Source organism: Monodelphis domestica, chromosome 4 (assembly GCF_027887165.1).
Source record: "Monodelphis domestica isolate mMonDom1 chromosome 4, mMonDom1.pri, whole genome shotgun sequence".
Taxonomy (NCBI): Eukaryota; Metazoa; Chordata; class Mammalia; order Didelphimorphia; family Didelphidae; genus Monodelphis; species Monodelphis domestica.
In genome coordinates, this window is record NC_077230.1 from 224988405 (window position 1) to 225010904 (window position 22500).

At 39.9% G+C, this 22500-nt stretch overlaps 1 protein-coding gene and 1 long non-coding RNA gene across 7 annotated transcripts in view; one reads left to right on the forward strand and one right to left on the reverse strand.

Annotated features, from left to right (window-relative positions):
* Positions 1–22500, reverse strand: part of GRAMD1B (GRAM domain containing 1B) — a 352537-nt gene that overhangs the window by 328175 nt on the left and 1862 nt on the right. The window contains exon 1 of one of the 6 annotated variants that reach the window (XM_056794197.1): positions 19005–19023. The exons of the other annotated variants lie outside the window; for them this stretch is intronic. The gene's annotated coding sequence lies outside the window, so the exon portion shown is untranslated. Of the gene's footprint in view, positions 1–19004; positions 19024–22500 lie in introns of those variants that run through there. 6 annotated transcript variants of the gene reach the window in all.
* LOC107652412 (uncharacterized) lies at positions 6927–19577 on the forward strand. Its single transcript, XR_001630076.2, has 2 exons — positions 6927–7062; positions 19085–19577. It is a non-coding gene; the product is annotated as an uncharacterized LOC107652412 (long non-coding RNA).

Consider the following 22500-nt stretch of genomic DNA (forward strand, 5'->3'; position numbering starts at 1 on the left):
GTACCCCAGGAAAGACAGTCAAAACTATGAAGGATCTCATCTTGCAGCTCACTGGCAATGGAAATTTCTTATAGAATTCCTATTAACATCACACCATAGCTCCACAGAGTTATTCAGGAAGTGCTATATTAGGCTTCAAAGATGTCCATAGCAAGCAATGTAAATGGACCCCCACCCAGGCCCCCATCCAGAGTCAGGCTCTCCTTTGCTGCCATCTTCTATGGGGCTGAAAGAGAAGCATGGTGCTGAGGAAACAATCCTGATCTTGAATTGGGATAAATTAATCTCTAGTTTGGGACCTATGATTCCCACCTGTAATAAGTCCCAGGAAAACAGCATCATGGATTTAGGAAACTGGAAGAAATTTAAAATTTAAAAATCATCTAGACCAACTCCTTCATTTTACAGATGAGGAAACTGAGGTACTAAAAGGTTCATGATTTGGCCAAGGTTGCATAGATATAAGTGGCAGTCAGAATTTTAATCCAAGTCATCTGACCCAGCCTGATCTTTCAATGCTAAGTTATTTTTTTACTTTCTAAATTCTGATCTTGACTCTGTTTTTTTTTTTCTCTATCATAAGCCTTCCAAATCTCCTAGAAAGACTGCTCTGCCCCTGTGGTCCCTTTTTCTTGGTCAGTTCTTTCTAAAACCTCTATTTGGAGGCATGGCCCAAATATGTTCACTCCCTTCATTCTTTTCTGCCTCTATTCCTGATTTTCTCCACCAAATTCCAAACAAGTATCTCTCTCCCAACTCTCCAACCTGCCTCACCCTTTTCAGTTTCCTCTTATAAACTGTCTCTCCCTAGTAGAATGTAAACTCCTTGAGGGAGTACCCAGTATTTTGTAAATAAACAAGGCTAGATTTGAACCCAAGACTTCCCAAAGTCTCTGGCCTGGCTCTCTATCCACCTAGCTGCCCCTGTTGTTATTTCTTAATCAACACATTTGTTAGTATTTTTCTAGTCATCATCTTTCTTAACTTGCCTTGACTTGATTGATTTAGCTTGATTTGACCTCAATGAATCTCAGTTTTCTCATCTGTAAAATAAAGATAAAAGTATCTTCTCTGTAGACATCACAGAGGTGTCTCACAAAGGTAAAGGAATATTATTTAAAGAGCCCTATAAAGGGCAAAAAACTGTAAGCAACTTTTGTTGGTTGATGTAACATTTCTTTTACAGTGGATGGTGTTTCTTGGTGCTTGGCTTGCCTTTTTCCTGTGTTCATACACTTTTATTGTCTTAGAGATGGTAAAAGTTTCACAGACAAAGAACAGTCAGGTACCCTTCAGGGCTCAACACAGCCAGGCAGACAGGCTCTACTTTGCTTTTAATGAAGGTACATAGATGGGCACAAGTCCTTAAAGGGCCACAACAGAAAGTCTTCCCCACTGGGAACAAACAAGACAGAGAGAACCTCAAGGAAGTTAGAATATAATGGAACAGGCCAATGGCCCAAGGGAAATCAAATGTGATTTTCTCTAAAATCACTGCACACTTGGGAGTCCTGAATCTCACCTACCATACCAGATCTTCTCTGGGCAGTATTAGAACAACTGTTGGCTAGTTGATAATGCTGCTGTCTGAACTGCTGAATATCAAAAAGGGTACAGATTAGTTGGATGATTAGCACAAATTGGATTTGTATGAATGGAGGATTGATGTAGAGGCACAGTGTTAACATTGGAAAAGTAACTTATTTTTATTTGGCCTTGAAGGAGTCACAAATTTCCCTGCTCAGTCAAAAATTAAAATTAATCTTCATTCTCTGGGCATATGTTGTCAAGAAACCAAGATAGAAAAAAAAAGGAGAGTTCAAAGCAGAAATATGTAAAGAAAGTCTCTGGATGAATATTCTACACAGATAAACAAGACAGAACATGAGGATAAAATTAAGATCATGGTGGAACTAAGACAGAGTAGTTTTCCCAAGGTTCCCATCACAAATGGGTGGCCTAAATGAGAATAGAACACCCAAGTTCAGCCTATGTGGGTTGTCTTTCCCTGATGACTACAGAGCTTTAGATCTTCCTGCTAAGATTCAAAGCACTGGTTCCATTCAATCCGATGACATGTTCTGGTTCGGCCATTCATTCCCTAGCTATGTGAACTTTATCGGGTCCTTAACTTCTTTCATCTTCAGTCTTTCCCTTGATACTGGGTTCTTATCCTCTGCCATTTAAAAATATTTACTGCATTTGGCCATCTCCTTATATCTCTCCCCAGCCAAACTATTAAAAAAACTAGCCAAAAAAAATGGTCTCTCCTTGTCTCAACTTCTCAACCCTCTGTAATCTGGTTCAATTGAAACTACTCTTCAAATTTAACCTTGATTGTTTTTTAAACCCTTACTCTCCATCTTAGAATCAATACTGTGTATTGATTACAGGGGCAGATAAGAAGTAAAGGCTAGGCAATGGGGGTTAAGTGACTTGCCCAGGGTCACACAGCTAGGAAGTGTCTGAGGCCAGATTTGAACTGCAGACTTCCCAAAGTCTCTGGTCTGGCTCTCTATCCACTGAACCACCTAGCTGTCCCTATAGTTATTTCATAATCAACACATTTGATAGTCTTTTCTTAGTCATCATCTTTCTTAACCTACGAACAGTAATCAACACTGCTGAGGTTTCCTTTCTTCCTAGATACTCTCTTTTGAGTTTCTGAGACACTAATCTCTCTTGATTCTTCTGTCAGACCACTCTTAGTCTCCTTCATTCATCTCATATCCCCTGTGGGTGAACCCCAAAGCTCTGTTTTGGGTCCTCTTCACTTCTCTCTCTGTGATCTCATTTGGTCATCTCATCAGTATCTATAAATTCAGTTATTATCTCTACACATGCACACACACACACACACACACACACACACACACACACACACACACACCTTCAGTGCTCCAGTCTTTCTCCTAAACTCCAGTCCTGCATATTGAACCATTTTAGCCTAGATGACCCACAAAAATCTCATACTCAACATATACAAAACAGAACTCATTAACTTTCCCTAAAAACTCCCCCAGCTTCTGAATTTCCCCATTTCTGTCAAGGGCACTACCATTCTTACAATCTTCTTGGTTCATAACATTAGTGCTGACTTCATCTCTCTCTCTCTCTCTTTTCTCTCTCTCTCTCTCTCTTTCTCTGTGTGTGTGTGTGTGTGTGTCTCTTGCTATTGGTCTGTGTCTCTCTTTCTCTGTCTCCTTTGTCTTTCTCTCTGTGATTCTTTGTCCTCTCCCTGTCCTTCTGTCTGTCTCTGTCTCTGTGTGTCTCTCTTTGTCTGTCTGTCTGTCTCTGTCTCCTCTGTCTCTCTCTGTAACTTTCTCCTCTCTCTTTCCTTCTGTCTTTCTCTCTGTCTCTGTCTCTATCTCTTCCCTCTCTTTTCTCTCTCTCTCTCTCTCTCTCTCTCTCTCTCTCTCTCTCTCTCTCTCTCTCTCTCTCTCTCTCTCTCTTCATACAGATGATCAATTGTTAAATCTTGCCTTGTATAGCTTCACACCATGCCCTGCATACAGCCCCTTCTCTCTATTCACACACAGTCACTACCCTCATCTCTCACCTAGACTATTACAATTGTTCTTGCTTCTTCCACAATCCTCCCTATTCCAGTTCATCCCATCCATAACTGCCAAAATGATTTTTCTAAACCACAGGTCTTACCATGCCACTTCCTTACTCAAATAAACTCCAGCTGCTCCCAGTTGCCTCTAGCATCAAATATAAACTCTTCTATTTGGTTGTTAAAACCTTTCCCAACCTGGCCCCAACCTACCTTTCCGGCCTCATTGGATATTACTGCCCTTCCTGTACTCTGTGGTGAAATCTTGGTTTAGGCCTTCATTACATCTCATCTGGACTATAACAGCCTCTAAATTAGCCTTTGTCTCCAGTCTCTCCCCTCCCAAATCTACTCTTCACATCATTGCCAAAACAATATTACTAATATCCAATTCTAATACATCGCCTATCTCTACCCAAAAATCACAAGTGGTTTCCAATTCCCTACAACATAAAATACTAACTCCTTACTTTAGCATTCAAGACCTCTCAAGATCTGGCTTTAACTTACCTCTCCAGTTGATGGTGATTAATATTATTATTAGTAACAGCAAATAGTTTTGCAAAGCACTTTTTCTCATTTGATCCTCACTACCATCCTATGAGATAAGTGCTCCTCCATTTTAAAAATGAGGAAACTGAGACTTCATTGACTAGGCAATGGGTCAACTAATGCCTTGGGTCACAGACATCCTGAATCCACATCCACCATTCTTCAGGTACTTTATTTTCCAGACAAACTGGGCTAGAAATCATTCCCCTGCCTTATGCAGTTTTCTCAAACCTTGACATTCCATACCCTATACCCAACCCTGGAATTTCTTTCTCTGTTGCCTCTCTGAGGTTGGTTTCTTCATCTATAAAATCAATCTTGGAATCTAACATCCCCTCCAACACCAAATCCTGTAAAATCCTAAGATGTCTTTTTTTTTTTCTGGAAGGCTCCGCTCATCAGACACCTCCAGGTAGCCTTTCCTCAACCTTCCCTAACCAATGCAAATAATAATAATAATAATAACAGTGGATTAGGAATCAGAGGATCTAGGTAACTAACAACAGTAATTGCTAACATTTATATAATGTCTACTATGTTCTAAGTGCTTTGCAAATTTTATCTCATCTGATCCTCACAACAGCTCTGGGAAGTGGGTACCATTATGTGCCTTATTTGACAGATGGTGAAACTGAGGCAAAAAAAGGTCAAGCAACTTGCTTAGGGTCACACAGCTAGTAAATGTCCGAGGCAGGATTTTAACTCATATCTCTTTGACCCCAGCCCAGCATTCTATCCAATGCACAACCTAATTGCTTGAGTAAGTCACAAACTCTCTGGGCCTTTGTTTCTTCATCTGTAAAAATAAAAAAGAGATGGAACAGATGATGATGATCTCAAGGGCTCCTTGCCAATCCAAATCTATTATCCCATGATTTTATACCTCTCTGTTTGAATTCTATACATTTATCTTATTTTAACTTGTATTCTAATTAATGTACATCTCATCTTCTTACTAAATTGTAATTTCCTTAGGGGCAGAGACTTTATCCACTTTCTTCTTTTTAGCTCCCTTAGTGCTCAACACAGAGCCTTATACTTAACATGCATTTAATATTTTCTCCCTCAATTGAACCTCAATTTTCTGATTTGTAAAATGAGAGGTCTGGATTAAAGATCTCTAATATTCCTGCTAGTTCTAAACTTCAAGGATTTGGTCATTCTAGAAAGAAATTCTATATGCCCATGTTTAAATAAAGGCTAAGCAGTAAAAGTACTCAGATATCTCTACTCTAATACTGCTCAAACAAAATTCTAGTCCCACAGCAAAGAGCACATCCCAGACACTGGAAGGCCACTCTCCAATGGCCTGTTTCCAGAATAATTGTATTTGATGTCTAAATTGTAACCTTGGTAATTATATTTAGGCTCCAACCATAATAATAGTAACAAGGACAAAAAGAGCAACATGATAAAAAGTACAGCAGACTGACACAGGAAGGACATCTTAAGTCTTTTCTTGGGTTCTGGCCATTAGGGTGAACAAATAAAAAAGCAGATAAAACTCAGCGGTACAGTAGCTCCCCTTGCCAAAACAGTCATGGATGCCAAGGGACCTGAGGCTCTTTTGGTGTGTGGATGTAGAGCAGAGCCAGGATAAAAGAACCGGGTAGGCTTCAGAAAGATCCCAAAGACCCAGAAAGTAATCATCAGGCATGGGCCTTGAAAAGAAATAGAGTCTAGAGTAAGAAGAAATAGAAAAACTAGAGTAACCCTCAAAAGAACCAAAGCAGGCAGGGCTCAATGAGAGCTAAACCTAGAACCTCTGTGGATTCTTTTTCTGAAGGATTATTTGTCTGAACCAATAGGCAATCACCACCACCAAACTCCTGAAATTGATAAGGCTCATTGGATTGGGACAATCCTCAAAGAGGATCAGCGTCATAGACTTTGCTAAAATTGGATGAAAATGAAAACCATTCTGCTACCTTTGCAGAGAGGAGGCATGGAAAATGACCTAGAAAACTCACTGAAAGAATCAAAAGCATCATAAAATGCACAAATGGGAGGTGTTCTCTGAAAGGCACAAAGTTACTTTTAAGATTATCTTTATAAAAAGAAAATAAAGAACTAGATTTTAAAAGCAGAACTATAGTGTGGACCTCTGTTAGTGCCAATTATTCCCTTGGCACTAACAGTGTGTCACTCTATCACTGAGGGCTTGCAATAACTTGCATGAGCTGCTCTCCTTAACCCCCTCTGATGCAGAATAACACTGCTGGCATAGAATTAAAGGACTCTCCTGATGGAAGGTTAAAAGCTAGGGTCAGTGAAGGTGGGAAGTGAAGAAATGCCCACCCGGCATAAGTGCAGGCAGGGGAAAAAAAAGCCCATACCAAAGAGCTAGGTGGCAAACTGATATACTAGAAAGTAACAGACAAAGCACCATCAGAGGCAGAAGAAGGCTCAGAATCTGGCTCATACAACCTGAGAAGGAAATGAAAAAGGCAAGTTCTAGGGAGCAAGAGTTAAGAGCCAAGAGATAAAAGAGGAATCCACAAACTAGAGTAGGGATCTGAGGATGATCTATATTATACTCAAAAGCTGGACATGTGTAGGGAAATTGAAAGAATATAGGATTTACAGGCAAAGGATCTGGGTTCAAATCTAGACTCTATTACATACTATCTTTGCAGCATTGAGCAAGTAATTTAACCTGAGTTTTCATCTACACAAGACTAAATAAACTGGACTAAATAAATTGTCAGGGCCCTTCCAGCCTAAATCTATGATATCTATTGAGGTAACATGCTGGCCTTCTCATCAAACCTAACTCTCTCTGTGGTATTTGCCCTTCTTGGTCTCCATGGTAACTACAGGGCAAAGGATTGGTCCATATGTGATCCTCTCCAAGGCATACCGGACTCCATTTCATTAACTGCAAAGATATTCATCTCAAGGAGAATGGGGAAAGATTTTGAGAGTCATCTATTCTATTCCCCTGCTTTAAGGTAAAGCTATCTCTAGCATCCCAAATGGGTAAAAATGAATCAGCCACCAAATGATGATTATTATTATGTCAGGAATTATGCTGTGTTAGGAATTAAGAAACAAAAATAGGTCCAGCTCTACTAATGAAGATAATATGCCCATACACAGGTTTCTACAAAACACATTAAAAAAGATGGCTTCTCCAGGCTTCCTTTATGATTCCATTCAAATCCCACCTATTCCAGAGGTCTTTCTCAGTCCCCTTGACTGCTAGTGCCTTCTCCTTCCATCCACTCTGTATGTACCTACCTAGTTATTTACATGTTGTCTCCCCGTTAGAATATTATGCTCTTTGACAGCAGTGGTTTTCTTTTTGGGGTTGGTTTTTTTTCTATGTATCTCTAGTAGTTAGCATAGTGTCTAGCATATAGAATGTGCTTGATAAATATTTGTTAATCGGTGGTATGTTCATCACTTGGGGAATGACTGAACAAGTTGTAGCATATGATTGTGTTGGAGTACTGTAAGAAACAACAAGGGGGATGGTTTCCAAGAAGTGTAGTATCATAGCAACTGATGCAAAGTGAAGTGAGAAGAACCAGGAGAACAATGTGCACAGTAACAGCAATGCTGTAATAATGGCCAACTCTGAAAGACTTGGACACTCTGATCAATACAGTGATCCAAGACATTTCCAAGGGAATCATGATGAAAAATTCTGTCCACCTCCAGAGAGAGAACTGATGAACTCCAAGCTCAAATTGAAGTATAATTTTCTCACTTTATTTTTTTGGCAATATGGCTAATATGGAAATATATTTTATATGATTTCACTTGTCTGACTGACATATCACTTATATCACTTGTCTTCTCAGTATGGAGGGGAGAATATGAAAGGGAAGGAAAGAATTTGGAACTCAATTTCAAAAGAAAAAAGTTATAAACAAGCTGTGGTCTATGATTGTATGGAATTCTATTATGCCATAAGAAATGACAAACAAGGTGATCACACACACACAAAAACAACAACCTGGAAAAACTTATCTGAAATGATGCAAAGTGAAATGTGCAGAACCAGGAGAATATTGTACACAATAACAACAATAATGTATGATGATCAACTATGAATGATTAACTATTATTAACAAGGCCAGGATCCAGAACAACTTAAGGAACTCATGATGAAAAAGGCTATCTACTGCCATAGAAAGAACTGACGTCTGAGTGAACATTGAAACATACCATATTCATTTTATTTTCTTCATGAATTTTTCTCTAGGTTAAGCAATGTGTCTTGTTCCACAGTACAACCAACAAGAAAATATGTGTTAGATGTAATTCCCAGTGAAATTGTGCAACAGCTATGGGAAGGGTGGGGGAAGGGGAGGGAGGGAAATAATATGATTCTTGTAACCAAGGAATAATGTTTTAAATTGGCTAAATTAATTAATTAATTTAAAAATAATTAATAAAAAAGAATGTTAAAGAAAATATGTGTTAGATGATAATATATATACAACCTATATCATCACACCTGTCTTCTTGGGAAGGAGTAGGGCTGGAAGGGGGGATGGAAAAAAATAAGACAAAGTTTTGGACATAACTAATGTAAGAATTTGTTCCCCTTGATAAGCATATTTATTATAATCTATTACATGTTTGTAACAAATCATATATATTATAGTTATATATTATGCTATATAAAATAATTTTTAAAATAGTAACAGAAAAAGAAAACAATGTTTATATATATGTATATATATATATATATACATACACACACCTTCTGTCCTAGAATCAATACTAAATAAATAAAAGGATTAAGGTAATTGAGGTTAAGTGATTTGCCCAGAGCCACACAGCTAGGCAGTTTCTGAGGTCACATTTAAATACAGGACCTCTGGGTTCTGGGCTCTATCCATTGAGCCACCTAGCTGCCCTATAAATAATCAGAGAGAGAGAGAGAGAGAGAGAGATAAAGAGGGATAGATAGTGACAGACAGACAGTCAAACAGGCTGGCAGACAGACAGAAATACAGACAGACAGATAGATATATAAAGAGGGGCAAATAAAGAGCGATAGATAGATAGATAGATAGATAGATAGATAGATAGATAGATAGATAGACAGACAGAGACAGACAGACAGTCAAACAGGCTGGCAGACAGACAGATTAGATAGAAAGAGATAGACAGACAGATAGATAGACAGAAAGACAAACCAGATGGAGATAGATAGAGACAGACAGGCAAACAGGCCAGCAGACAGACAGACAGACAGATAGAGAGAAACAGAGAGAGACGGAGAGAGAGAGACAGAGACAGAGACAGAGAGACAGAGAGAGACAGAGACAGAGACAGAGACAGAGACAGAGACAGAGACAGAGACAGAGAGATACTTAACTACTTAACTGAGATACAAAGTCTTTTGCCTTGAAGCAGAAGGTACTAGTAGTTGTGAGAGGGATTAGTGAACGTCTCGTGCAGAATATGCTGCTTAAGCTAAACCACGAAGGAAATCAGTCATTCCAAGAGATGGAGGTGAGGAGGAAGAGAATCCCAGGGATGAACCAATTGTGCCAAGGCATGGAGGTGGGGGTCTCATGCATAAGGAAGGCCAACATAGCTGGAACACAGAGTATGAAGTGGAGAATATATGAGAAGGCAGGCAGGGTAGGAGAGCTTTAAATACCAAACAGAGTAATCTATATTTAATCTTAGAGGCAATAAGGAATCACTGAAGTTTATGAGTAAGAGAGTAACATGGTTAGACAGACTTGTGCTTTAGGAAAATCACTTTGATGGTTATATAGAGCTGAGATGTCAACACACACAACCCCAAACCTAAGTGGACCTGAACAGACCACTTGACCTCTGATATACACTTTTCTGAAGTTACCTTTTCTCTCTCTACTGAGTTTTCTGGATCCCTCAAGACCAAGAGGGATGCTGTATGACTGGATGATAGAAATAGTCCAAAAGTGGAAACAATTCTGGAAGCATTAAGCCTGGAGTCAGGAAGATCTGACTTTAAAACCAGTTTCAGACTCTTCGCTAACCTCTAATTTTCTCTGTTTCCCCAACTGCAACATAGGGATAAGAAATTGCAGAGTTATTGCGAAGATCAAATGAGATTATATTTGTAAAGTGCTTAGTGCAGTGCCTGGTACATAGTAGGTTCTAATATATAAATGCTTATGCCTTCTTTTCTCATTCATACTGGCAGTGGAGGGATAAGATATTCCCTTTAAAGAAAGGGAGAGAGAGAGAGAGAGAGAGAGAGAGAGAGAGAGAGAGAGAGAGAGAGAGAGAGAGAGAGAGAGTTTGAGCTATGGTTATTGCATTATTGCTCTGAAAATCATTGATTCTAATACATTATCTCATTCAAACTGTAGCACAGATTGAGAGGATGATCATAAGAATACTTGTCTAACCTCCTTTCTCTCCTTACAGCTGATTCATACCAGTCATTGTTCCTTCTTCCCACAAGGTCCTCTCCCCAAACTGCAGAAAGTACCTGTCTAAATGCAACAATACAAGCTGGCCAGTAGGTTCAGGACTCCAAATAAATTAGGCTAGTCCTATTCAGATTAAGCAGCACTTTGTAAAACCAGCTATAATACATCGACAGAGACATGATACTCTAAGATATTAGACATGTTAAGAACGTAGGGAGAGAGAAGAAGAATGGAGAAAATTGTTTTTTGAATCATGTCCTATCAATGCAATGGTATCAGTGTCTTGTCACTTTATAGCTAGCCAAATGCTCTGGAAAAGCAGCCCCAAAGCTCCCACAAACCTTTCCTTCCTGACAAAGACAAAATAAATCATTCAGAGTTCGTGTTGGGTAGCTGCTAAATAAAGCTACCAACTCAGTATTATTTACCTGGCTTAGTGCCTTCTCAGGCAAAAGACAGGCTACTCAGGCATGCAATTCACCAACAATAATCAGAATATTAGCTTCTTCCTGGCTGTGCAGGAATCGAGGGAATGGTAATAGCCAGGTAGGTGAGAACCTTTAAACAGCCCAGTATTCATTCTGGGTCCTCTAAAGGGTATTAATCCTTGAAACCGGAGGGATAGTCCCTAAAGGTCTTGTCATCTCTGCTCTCTGTTTTGAATGTGGCACCCTGGAACTGTCTGTCACATAAAAAAAAAAAAAAACTGACCTATAATTTCTCTGCTGTCCCAAGAACCAATCTCTGGGGAGGAGGGGACAAGACAGTCAGATCAAGAAACAAAGCACACTGCTAAGAGGCAGCTGAGGTTATAGGCCCCAGAAAAGCAAAGCATATTGGAGGGATTCCGAACCAATTATGGGTCTGGAGAGAGGCTCCAAGGAGAAAATAAAGAACCATAGGGACACAGTTGGGCTGAAGGACAAATAAGGAGGCTGTTATGTTCTTCTCCAGACTCCATTCCTGATTCTCTGGATTTTCTCTACCACGCCACAGAAGCCCTCTCATCCTGGAAGTTCTCCTGCCCCTTGTAGTCCCTTCCTTGGATTGGAAGGTACTCTCCCAAATCTCCTTTTTAAGGAAAGTACCCAGATTATCCATGTTTGCCTCTCCAGGCACCATTTCTGACACTCTAGACTTCCTCTAACATGCCCCATAAATTATTATCTTTTCCTTCTGTCTCACTTTTCAGTTTCATTCAGCCTCCATTAGAATGAAAGCTCCTCAAGGATGGGACCCATCTTTGTTTGTACTTGTATTTGTAATCACAGTACTTAGCAGAGTGCCTAGCACATAATAAATGCTTATTGACTTGTTAACTTGCTATATGTAGTTTTACTGGTTCTCAAGAACCTTGAGGAACCAAGAACCCTTGGTTCATTCATTATAGAATCATAGAATCTTTAGAGCTAGAAGGGATGTCAATGATCATTTAGTCCATTTCCTACCAGAACCATGACTCTCCCCAATGATACTAATACATCAAGAACCTGTCATTTCAAAGGATTAAAGATTTTGACATAAAAGGGACCTTCTATGGTACCCTCATTTTTCAAATTAGGAAACCAAAGTCCAATGAGGTAAGTGACTTGCCCGACTTCCCACAAGGAAAGACTGAGCCAGAGTTGGAACCAAGGGCCCATGACACCATATGCAATTTTTCTTCTACTGCATTCCATTGGTCCTTTGACAGGCATGGGTTTTGCATTGCCATCTTCCTCTGCTGCTCCATCTGTGTGCTATCATTCCAGCCTACTTTTGTTCGAGCCTGGTCCCTATGGATCCTGCTTGCCACAAGAACTTATATTCATTAATGCTATCATTTAAACCTAGTCCCTGCAGATTCTGGCTTGACTTAGGAGACCCTAGAGACCAACATTTACCGTGGAGACCATTTGTCCTCAGGACTGCCTGAATCCACCATTCTCCCAGAGCATTTCTTTCTTTCTTTCTTTCTTTCTTTCTTTCTTTCTTTCTTTCTTTCTTTCTTTCTTTCTTTCTTTCTTTCTTTCTTTCTTTCTTTCTTTCTTTCTTTCTTTCTTTCTTTCTTTCTTTCTTTCTTTCTTTCTTTCTTTCTTTCTTTCTTTCTTTCTTCCTTGTGGTTCCTTATTCTCTTTACCACTCCTGTCTGATGCTTTCTTGTCATATACTTTTGGACTATATAGCCTTTTCTGAGTGTCTCTAATTCCTTTTTTTTTTTAACGACCTTACTTTCTATCTTAGTAACAACTCTAAGACAGAGTAGCAAAGGCTAGGCAAATGGGATTAAGTGACACAGCCAGGAAGTGTCTGAGACCAGATTTGAAAGCAGTTCCTCCAAACTCCAGCTCTATTATGCTACCTAGCTGCCACTCTTCTTCCTTTTTAAAGGACTAGTTGCATACTGACTGTATACCTTAGCTGTGGTTTCACTGCCCCATTTATTCACTATTTTCTTTCAAATGAATTCTTTTCAGATATTCACATGGTTAATTTAGTCCTAAAATTGCCAGTGGCCCACATGTCTGAACTTAAAAAAAAAATAAAGTTAATGGGCCCTTAAGAAAAATAAACCAGACCGTAAAGAATTACTCAAAAAGACTCAAGGAAATTTAACATATTTCTCTTTTTATAGGATATTAAGGATACTGAACTGCAGAGGGGTCTAAAGATCTAGGGTTCAAGGCCTGGTTCTAACACTAACTGGACATATGACCACAGGCAAGTCAGCTGTGGCACAAAGGGAAAAGCACTGGTTTAGGAATCAAAAGACCTCATTTCAAATCCTTTATCTCTCTGAGTGGCAGTTTCATCATTCATGATAATGAGGCAATTGAACTGGAGAAATAAACACAGAGATCTTATCTTTAATTTCTAAAATCTTATGATCTCGTAAGTCACATTAGCACCTCTGAGTCTCGGTTTCCTCAGCTCTAAAATGGGAATAATATAGTGTCTTACTATAGGGTTAGGGAGAAAAGTATTTTACAAAATTTTATGTCCTATAAGCTCTTCTTATATTACTAATCCTTTTTAGTAACATGTTTATGGTCATCTCTGTTTACTGAAGAATATATGTATGTTGGCCTAAGGATGATATTTGTCTTCTCTTCATCTACTTAGGGAGGGAGTCAATGAAGGGAATAAATAAAGACTAGGAGAGAAGAGGGAGTTAGAGGAATGAGGTTTGGGCCAGTGCAAATTTCAGAGGTTGAAAGAAACATCTCTGATAGGCTGATTTCATTCATAGATCATCTATATGCAATGAGTCAGTAGCACTAACCCCACTGGGAAAACAAAAAATTGGAATTCAACAAAGAAAGGTCATCCTCAGTCTCTTCCTCTCACATGCTTTCCATTTTCTGGCCATAACTAAAACCTCGATTTTTCATAGATACCACACCCTTTGGTACTCTCTCCCAGGCTGATTGAGCCTTTTCTTATACTTCCTGATTAACCAAGGCAGGAAAAGGAATCAGCACATCCTTTGTCCCTTCTCTGGCTATTTTCAAATCTTAACTTTGTTTTACTAATCAGAAATCTCTTCTTCTCTAAGGTTTATGCAGAGGATAGAAAGAAACAGAGAGAGAGAGAGAGAGACAGACAGACAGACAGACAGAGACAGAGACCAAAAGACAGAAAGTGCTAGATCTGAAACCCAAAGGACAGGATCAAATTTTGCCTTTGGCACTCACTAGGTGCATAACCCTGAAGTGTAACTTTATTGAACTTCTGAGACCTTATCCATAAAATGGGATTGCAATACTGATAGTGCCTTCATCAAAAGGCTGTTGTGAAATTCAAATAAAATTAAGTATTCCATAAACTTCTCTCACTGTCAGCTCTAGTAATCCAAGTATGACAACCAGACCACATCCTTATTGCAGCCATCTACCCCAAATCAAGTTAACTCTCACACCTTTCTTAATACTTTCAGCAAATGGTTCACAGTCTCTCTTTTCTCCCCCAGTCCCCTGCCTAATCCTTGGTAACTTCAATGTGTATTTCTGTAGATGACCATTCTAACACCCTGACTCCCAAGTCCTCAACCTGCCTAATTTCTATGGCCTCTAATTGCATTTCTCTATTTTTACCTCAGACTCTACCATCACTTAAAATTGTCCAGTCTTCAAGTTCTTGAATTCGAAGATTGTCCCTCTCTGGTTACATTCACTATTTCTTTTCTTCTTCCACTTTTCCTAAGTCTGTTTGCTCTATGGAGCCTCTGGTTCCACAAATCCATCCATCTTGTTATTATTTACTCATATCCTCCTAATTGCCAAAAACTATAAAGAATTTTCTAGCTTTTATCCATCTTAATCTTGCCTATAGCATTTGAGACTGCCGATCTACCTTGCCCCTGGGTATGTTCTCCTGGAGGCTTCAGGACTTCATCCTCTCTTTAGCTTCCTAGTCCTTACTGGTAGCCATCAGACTCTTCTCTCTTGAGTTTTAAGCCTCTCTACTGACTGTCAAATTGTCCTTCCCAATGCACAATTCTGGTTCATCAGCAGGCTGACTACAGAGTGGTAGGTTTTTCAGCCAAGATGATCAAAAATCATCTAGAAAGTCACCGAAGGGTTGTGGTCTAAATTAGTAGAGTCATTGACCATGCCTAAAAAAATTATTGATCCTTAAAATATTGCAGTATAATTCACAGATCCTGCCATGGGATGCTCCTGCTCAAAAATTTGCTCCCTAGTGGATAAAGGATTGGTCTGGGAGTCAGGGAGATCCAAGTTTAAACCCAGCCTTACTAACCTGGGCAAGTTACTTAACTTCCATGGGCCTCTGGTATTTGTAAGGCACTTAGCACAGTTTGTGGAACATAATAGGCATTTAATAAATGCTTGTTTCCTTCCTTCCTCTAAGATAAAATGTAAACTCTCTGACCTGACATTTAAAGCTTTCCATTAGCTGGCTGGATCCAACTTTTCCAACTTTATTTCACACTTCCCCCCTTCATGGATGACATGATCCAGTCAAATTTGACTAATATTCATTCTCTGAGCTTAACCTCCTTCTATCTCTCACCCCCTTATACACAATCTTTCCCTCATACTCCTCCCCAATTCCACCTTGAAGAATCCTTTTCTTCCTTCACGGTTCACTCCCCTCTTTTAAGCCTTCCATGAACTTTTCAGATGAAAGTGCTCTCTTCCTCCTCAGAATTTCCTAGAGTCCTCCATATGAGAATCTCTCCTTTGCAACATTAATAGTATCAATGACAACAACAAATGCATTTAAGTAGCACTTTAAAGTTTGTAAGAACACTTTATAAATATTATCTCACTTATTCCTCACAATAACCCTTGGAGGTAGTTGCTATTATTATTCCCATTTTACAGATAAGCAAACTGAGGCAGGTGGGAGGTTAAGATTTGCCTATTATCATATAGTAAGTGTTTGATGCTAGATTCAAACTCAGGTATTCCTACCTCCAGATCCAGCACATCCTGTGCCAGCCTAGTTACCTCTGCCACTATTACCTATTATTTTATTACTTATCTATATTCATATCATAGTCCCTCTATTAAAATGCAAACTCCCTGAAGGCAGTTACTTTGTCTTATCTTAGCTCTTTCTCTATCATACTTCTCATACTTCCTTGAACACAGTATTTAATAAATGCTTGTTAAAGTAAACTGAATTTGAATGGGCCTTTCTAGCCACACAAGAAAAAAAGACTACCTTAAAAAATCAATGGATATTACTCAAAACTATAGTTTTCTATCTATCATTTGCAAAGTTGAAAAAGTTTTCAAAAATCCTGGGGAGGTACCACAATTGAGAAAGCACAGGAGATGGCTATGATAGACCCATTGGTATGCTGGATTGTCCTTGTGAAATCACAGTCAGCTTGAAGGAGGGAATACAGTGGGGAAAGTTCTAGATTATGGATGTACTATTTTCCCTGGACAAAATGTCAGCTCCTTAAGGAAAGGCACTGCTTCATTTCTGTATTTGAATCCCTAGCATATATTGGGAGCTGAATAAATGTTTGTCACCTCATTTGGATGTTGCATAGTTTTTATTTCCTTTCCCAACACTGAGGCAGATGAACTCTAGACTAGAAAGCAGAAAAAAGAAAAAGAAAAGGCTAAAAGAAAACACATACAGACATCTGATTAGATTTTGGATTTCATTTTTTTTTAATTGTATTGTTTTCCCCTTAATGGATTGCCAACCCTGTATTTCATCAGGCCTTTGAACATCCAAGAAAAAATTTACGGATGGTCCATATTAATACTCCAAATTTCTCTCTGCACCAGAGTCATGGTTACCTTTGCAAAGTCATTATGGAGAATATTCTTTAGATAGCAGGCCAGTATATTTTAGTAGAAAGTTGCCAGTCTCTAGAAGCAGGACCAGTTGGCTAGCAAAGCCCCCAGATTGCTCCATTGTTTTTTCCAGGACCAGAAACTCAAAGACAGCCTCTGACTTGTGGAATCAAGGCCAAAATGGTCAATACTAGCCGTGCACACCAGCACCTGATCACAACGCAAACACATACCTGCATAAGAATGACTGGCATTTTGGAGGTTCTGGCTATTTTAATACTACCTAACCAGTCCTGTCTTATTAACTGGTTCATTAAGTTGAAGAGTTGTATGCATAGGATTGCTAAATTAATTCAGATTCAACCTGATTGGGCCCCAAACAAGACTACTTCTAAACTACCATACCTGTGTCTTACCAAGCACAATGTGTACACCATCCTTTGTAGATAATCAATCGGTTAGTGTCACACTGACAAAGCACATGTAGACATCACCCAACCGTGTCAAAGCAACCCTCACAATCAAGTAGAAGGCTGAATGCAGATTCCAGGCAGGGCTCCCACAGGCAAGCTCAACTAAAAGGAGCTTCTTCGTGCCCCAGGCCACTGGAAACCTAGCCCCCTCCCAAGTCAAGGAGACCCACTTCTGGAGTTCCTCTTCCACTGATCCCAGAACCCTTCCAAGGGTACCTGATCAGAAGTCAAAGCAGAAAGCAAGCGACCACTATCCAGTCCAAACTAAAACTCCGGTCACAACAATAGTAACAATGCTCACATCTCTATAGCACTTAAAGGTCTGGAAAATGTTTTCTTCACAACAACCAGACAAGATAGGTGGAAGGAGTGTTATTAACTCTATTTTAGAGATGAGACAACTGATGCTCTGCAAAATTAAACAACTTGCCCTAGTATCACACATCTGGGAATGTCATAGCCAGAACTAGAACCTGGCTGTTACTAATTCCATGTCCAAAATTCTTTCCAAGTGACTGCTCTCCTCCATAGAGAAGCTCTTTACAGGCTGTTATCAGAGCCTAGATTTGCATACCATCCCTCTGAGGATGCCTTCTTATTGGATTAAATGGGATATTATGCGAAATATTCAACCGCCCTCGTGATGGGCCGAGTGGGTGTACTGGATGTAATCTTCATGAAGACACCATTACAGGGTCATTTGTTTAATCTCAGTTCTGCAAAATGTAAAAATAGAACAAGCTGTCAGTGGGGAAAAGGCTGGAGAGCTTTACTAAGAACACTCCAGCAGCACAATAGTCATGCTACTGCTGCTCTGGCTCCCCTGTTCTCTCCCACTGCCAAGGAAGAAAGGGAGGGAGGGAATGAGGGTTCTGGGGGGGGGGGGGGGGAAGGTGATGTTTTCATTTTCCATCTTCTTCTGTTCATTCTCCCTTCTTTGACTTTCCTCTCTTGGCTGTTGCCTCTTCCTCTTCCTCCATCTGTTTTCTCTCTCCCCCTTATACTTTCCTCATTTCCTCTCTTCCCCTCTCCCACCCTTCCTCTCCTTCATTCTACCATTTACCATCTCCCTCTGCCTCCTCCTTCCTTCTCTCCTCTTCTTGTCTTAATCCCTTTCATTAGAGGACTACTGGCATCTTCTAAAGCTCTCTTACAGCACAACTTTCTCTAGTTTCTCCCTAGGCAACACAGCATCGCTCAGGACTGATCTTCCTCTTCCTCTTCATCTGTAATAATACCTGTCCAACCTACCTTAGCAGATCATTACAATGATACAGCGATATAACATATGTAATTGCTATTGTTCAGTCATGTCAGTCATGTCTGATTCTTCATAACCCCATTTGTAGTTTTCTTAGAAAAGATACTGGAGTGGTTGGCCATTTCCTTCTCCAGCTCATTTTACAGCTGAGGAAACAGAGGCAAATAAAGTTAAGTGACTTGTCCAGGTCACACTGCTATTTAGGGTATGAAGTCAGATTTGAACTCACAAAGCTCTCCACTAATTTAAAACATTATGAATCACTTAACCCCCATTGCCTAGCTCTTCTTCTGCCTTGGAACTAATACACAACACTGGTTTGGAGACAGAAGGTAAAGGGTTTTTTTTTAACCTATTGAAATGTCAATAATTATTATTGTTATCATAATAATCTTTATGTTTATTACTAAGATAATAACATTGTAGATTAAGAGCTTGGAAAGACTTTAGAAATTACATAGTTCAAGTCCTTCCTTTTATTAACTAAGGTTCAGGGGTAAAGTAACTTACTTGAAGATGTTTGCTTGGAAAATAATAGTGCTGCTATCAGAATTTAGGTCTTTTCACTCCAAATCCAATGCTCCTTTCAGATGCTGAAAATGCTCAGAGGTCAAAGACAAGTTGGTAAGAAACACAACGACCAAGTGACAAAGGAAGCCAGGAGAAAGACACTCTTTGTCCTATCCCACTGAATGAAACCCCACCAAAACAAAACCTTGGGGTTTCTTACATTCCTGATCCTCGACTACTCAGGGAAAGAGGTTCAATCCTGCCTTATGGACAAATCCATTTTAATTCTAAATGTCCAAGTTGTCATTCCCACCATGCAAGAGCCAGCCTCCAACACAGCTCCACCATCAAATCAACTTTGTTACAGTCTAGCCTTCTTAGCAGAGGCTTCATGGCTCAGCTGATGGAAAGGAAGGCCCTCCCCCTGCCCGTGGGGGTACTGCTGGAACGAGAAGCGCTCAGCCAACACCATGCCTGCCAGGGGCTCAGAATGGTTCAACTGTGTGACCTAGTTGGCCACAGCAATTCGTGGATTGTTTTAAACTCATTAAAGATCAGGGTTGGTGAAATCAACCCAGTCTCATGCAATTCCTTCAACCTCCCCTGAGTGGGCTGCTAGGTATGTCTGTGTCTGCACATCACAGTCAGTCCCTATGACTAAAAGGTAAAATCTTTCTCCTCTAATTTAGACCACTTAAAATTTCTGCCTTACCAATAAGTTTCACTATTGCTTTGCAATGTACCTAAGAGAAGAGCTGGTTGGCATTGCAGTGAATTACAGACCCAATGGGGCCAGGCATCCCTGTAAGTAAAGTAGAAAACCTTTCTCTTGCTCTCACTGTTTAGAGAGCACAGAGTGATAAGATTGAGAGCTAGAAGGGACCTTAAATCTGTTCTCCAACACTTACTAGGTGGGTGAGCCTGGCAAAGTCATTTAACCTCTGTTTGCCTCAGTTTACTCAATTCTAAAAAATAGGAATAATAGCTCCTACCTCCCAAGATGTTGTGAGGATCAAAGGTGATAATATTTGTAAAGTGTTTAACACAGTACCTGGTAGGTACTTTAAAAATGCTTATTCCCTTATCAAGTCCAAACTCCTCATTTTACAGCTGGATTAAGGTCTAAGAAAGTAAAGTGACTTATCCAAGGTCACAAAGGTAATAATAAATAGCAGAACTGAATTGTCTTGAAAGTAAAAGAGATGTTTGGAAGCTGTGCTGTGGCCACCTCATTGCTGTCAAAAGTAGAATCTTTTTGTATTCAGATTTGGCAATTCTGTTCACTCCATCCATCAAATTTAAAGTACACCTCTGAAGTGGGACTAAAATTGTGCAAGCCCCCATCTTACTACATATTGCTACCCTGTACTGATGGGCTTCCTGCTTTTTCCCCTTTTGCTTCATATCATAAGGATTTTTTCATTTTCCATATCTATATCCCCAATATCTAAGCATGGTATCTGGATATACAATAGATACTTAATAATACTCATTGATGTCTATGCCTTAAATACTTCCACCAATCAGCTTCTTTTAGGAAATGTTCACTCATTCAATCATTCAGTCAAAAACTGAGTTCCTCTAGGTGCAAGACAAGATGAGAATATCTTAATCACTCACACAGAGCACTTACAACCTTGAGTGTTCTTTGGTGACATGCACTGAGAACAAAAATAAAGGGTTAGTTCAGTAGAGAAAACAAAGGATAGAGTTCATATCTTCTGACCTGAACATTCAAGCAGAAAATTAAAGGTGCTCCATGATGTGGCATGCCACAGACAAGAAAAAGGGAAGGAAAAAAGAGAGAAGAAGAGGGAAAGGGCTTAGAAAATGAGGGGCTTCCCAGTGGAAGGAAAATTGGATTCTAGCCACCAACCCAATGGGAAAAAATTCTGCAGTGCCAAAAGGGATGATAATGATGAGAAGTAGCAGCCAAAAGGTACTCACAGTCAAAAACTACACACCGCCAAGAAATGCCATAGTGTGGGAGCAGAACACTGAAAACACACAATGGGAACTTGGTCTGGTGACTGTTAATATTTCAGTGGAGGTAGATAATGGGGGTACTTTGGGTAGGAGGAGAACAGCAAACTGAACTCCAAGGATAGCAAATAACTATTATTACCTTCGGTGGGCAAGACCTGGAAGATAGTAGCAATGACCAATGTGGTCTCTAGTTAAATGTATAATAATATTTAATGCCTGTTACTATAGAATGTGATTGAGCATGGGCCTACATGGGGAGCCTAGATTTCCTATAAATTTGGGGTACACGATACAGTCAACATTTTCAGCTAGGGAATCCACTATTAATCTACTCAAATATCCCAATCAAAATCACTCTGAATGAAGAAAAAGGCAGAGAAATTCAAAATCAGCTGACAATTCGATTTTGCTTTTCTGAAACTCCAATACCTAAAACACATAGTTTTCCTACAGAGCCCTTCCCCTAAGGTGCAAACTGAGGACAAGGTCCACTAGGTGCACTACAATGTAATTGGGCAAAGAGGTGATCGAAAAGGAGTGTGGAATGGGACAAGAGCAAGGCCAGGATGACCTTAATTGAAACATTACCAAGAGCACCAAGATGATGTTCATCAAGGCCATAAAAGTAACAGTGACAGAAACAGCCAGTGTGTTTGAGATATAGCTTGAAAGGAAGAAACAAGAAGGGTAGGGAGGCAAGGACAGGCGAGGGGACGGGGGAGAATGGAAATCATCTTCATGGATCCCAGGAAACTTCATTCAGAGTACAAAGGTGAATGGGACACAAAGGAGTTTGTGAATCTCTAATTTTACCCCTCTAGCCTCCTAAAATTTCGTTAAGTGAAACAAACAAAAAACAGACCGGTGTACATTGGAATTGCCTTTCTTTGTGCAAATTTTTAAATGAAGGCAATAAGACTGCAGAAGATGGGATAAGGGTATGGGGGAAGCAGAGAAATATATCCAGAGTCACCTTTTTTACCTTATCTAGAGATCAGATAGACCCCTAACACTCCCAGAAAGATCCTTTTTTGACATGACCCTTCTAAGGGGTGTCCCAGGAACAGGGTTCCTTTCTCATCCATTGGACCCTGGAGACACCACCCACTCTTGTGTTCCTCTCCCATAGGTGATGTTCCCTTGTGGGAGTTGGTAGAGGCGATGGCTCAGCCCCCTGCACAAATTTCTTTGTCCTCATCCAAGGTGGTGGGAGTTCTGCATCTGCTGCTGCCATGAAAACATTTTATTTTTTGCAAAGTCTTTTATTTCCTTGGGAAAATCCAGATCCCTGCCAAGGTTTGTACACGCTACACACTGCGTGCAATCCCTCCCTTGCTGCCAAGCACAGACTAGAGAGAGATTCAGCAACAACCCACCCAATTGGGAAGTCACCTCTATCTAGCCCAGACACATCAGGGTCCAGGCACATATAATCAACTTGTTCTTCAGACATTACATTGAGGTGCTGGATCTTCTCCAGGAGAGTTTCCTACCCTGTTAGGTAGGGGCT